Source organism: Mandrillus leucophaeus, unplaced genomic scaffold (genome assembly GCF_000951045.1).
Source record: "Mandrillus leucophaeus isolate KB7577 unplaced genomic scaffold, Mleu.le_1.0 Scaffold1125, whole genome shotgun sequence".
Taxonomy (NCBI): Eukaryota; Metazoa; Chordata; class Mammalia; order Primates; family Cercopithecidae; genus Mandrillus; species Mandrillus leucophaeus.
In genome coordinates, this window is record NW_012099488.1 from 186,977 (window position 1) to 189,341 (window position 2,365).

The 2,365-nt window shown below is 38.7% G+C and overlaps 1 pseudogene across 1 annotated transcript in view; it reads right to left on the bottom strand.

Moving 5' to 3' along the window:
* The window catches only part of LOC105550309, an 11,083-nt pseudogene extending 10,539 nt beyond the window's left edge, over positions 1 to 544 (bottom strand). Inside the window, exon 1 of the transcript XR_001007686.1 lies at positions 8 to 544. The product of XR_001007686.1 is annotated as a peptidyl-prolyl cis-trans isomerase A pseudogene (transcript). The remainder of the gene's footprint in view (positions 1 to 7) is intronic.
* Positions 545 to 2,365: the final 1,821 nt, after the last annotated feature.

Below are 2,365 nucleotides of genomic sequence, written 5' to 3' on the forward strand. Positions count from 1 at the left end.
GTCAAACTTATTCGAGTTGTCCACAGTCAGCAATGGTGATCTTCTTGCTGGCCTTGCCATTCCTGGACCCAAAGCGCTCCATGGCCTCCACAATATTCATGCCTTCTTTCACTTTGCCAAAGACCACATGCTTGCCATCCAACCACTCAGTCTTGGCAGTGAAGATGAAAAACTGGGAACCATTTGTGTTGGATCCAGCATTTGCCATGGACAAGATGCCAGGACCTGTATGCTTTAGGATGAAGTTCTCATCTTCAAATTTCTCCCCATAGATGGACTTGCCACCAGTGCCATTATGGCGTGTGAAGTCACCACCCTGACACATAAGCCCTGGAATAATTCTGTGAAAGCAGGAACCCTTATAACCAAATCCTTTCTCTCCAGTGCTCAGAGCACGAAAATTTTCTGCTGTCTTTGGAACCTTGTCTGCAAACAGCTCAAAGGAGATGCGGCCCAAGGGCTCGCCGTCGACAGCAATGTCGAAGAACACGGTAGGGTTGACCATGGCTAGTAGTACAGGACTTTCCTTGGCGGCAGCATCTGCAAAACCGATGATTTTTATTTTTAAAGACAATTTATACGTCGTCATTTCTTTAGGGTTGATTTCTGCATACTTGTTTCTTTGACTGGGCCATGTTAGTCTGATATTTGTATATTTTGTAACATTTGATTGAGATATGGGCATTAAAAAGAAGTAACCTGCCACAGTCTGTATGAAGTGTCTTTCTTCCCTGCAGTGTCTGACACCAATTTATCAGGCTAGATATTGAGAATTTCTCAAACCTGTTAAGATGTCTCTTCCCTAGATTTGTGTTCTCTTTATTTAGTTATGTGGTTTTGCCCATGTTTCTGCTTAACAACTTGTAATAAGTTGGTACACCTGCTGTTTCTCTGTGGTCCTGCAATCTCTCTGCTGCTATAACAATCATTTACCTTTTCTCTCACAGACTCTAACCTGTCGTTCAAAGTGTAGCACCATTTCTCTCAGCACTCTGTGTCACAGTAGACAGAAACCAGTCTTTGGAAAGATCCCTCAAAGCCAGAATTATGAACACATGTGCCACTATTTTTTTTCTCTTGTGAGAGAAAAGCCAGGAGTTGACAGTTTACACTGAAAGGAATTATTTTGTATTAGGGAGGAGGTATGGCTATGGTGGGTAAATGTAACTGTGGGTAAATGATCCTTTTTCTTCTGTGTGGCTGTTGACATTGTTTTCATTGTGGCACTGAAATCTCTTAACTGCTTTTTAGAGCTCCTACAAAAGCATTGTGGTCAGCATATTTTGTTAAGTTTACATGTCTATTAAGGAATTTGGGCTCGTGGTATTATATCATCTTATTGTGCTTGGTATAATTTTATACTTTGTATTCATAAAGTATACTCACCTGAGCCTAATAAGGGGTATAATTTATTTTTTTTTAGCTGTGTCCTCTCATTTTACTCCAGATCTTTTGCCTGAGCAAAGCATAAACCATTTATTCCAAAAAGTGATACTGAGAAGATATGAAGGCTGTGGCACTGAAAATTTAAACTTAAGACTAGAAAAATGTGGGTGAGTGTAAGGGACACACACAAAAAAGTTATAATGGACTTAGCCAATGTTTATCAACTATGCTTACCAAAATATTTCAATGTGATGAATGTGGCAATGCTTTTAACTGGTGCTTAATCCTTACTCAACATAAAAGAATATATACGGGAAAGAAACCATACAAAAGGATTGTGGCAAAGCCGGTAATGGGTTCTCAAACCTTACTCAAAATAAGAGAATTCAAATTGTAGAGAAACCCTACAAATGTCAAGAATTTGGCAAAGCCTTGAACCAGTGCTCACACCTTATTGGACATAAGAGAATTCATACTGCAGAGAAATCTTACAAATGTAAAGAACGTGGCAAAGCCTTCAACCAGGGCTCACATCTCACTGGACATAAGATAACTCATACTGGAAGGAAATCCTACACATGTGAAGAATGTGGCAAAACTGGTAACTGGTTCTTATACTTTTCTCAACATAAGAGAACTCATACTGGAGAGAAATGCTACAATTGTAAAAAATGTGGAAAAACTTTTATGCATGGCTCAATCCTGACTAAAAATAAGAGAATTCATACTGGAGAGAAATGCTACAAATGTGAAAAATATGGCAAAACCTTTAACCAGAGCTCACATCTTATTGGACACAAGATAATTCATACTAGAAGGAAACCCTACAATTGTGAAAAATGTGGAAAAGCTTTTACACATAGCTGAATCCCTACTAAAAATAAGAGAATTCATAATGGAGAGAAATGCTACAAATGTGAAGAATGTGGAAAAACCTTTAACCAGAGCTCACATCTTATTGGACATCAGAGAATTCATA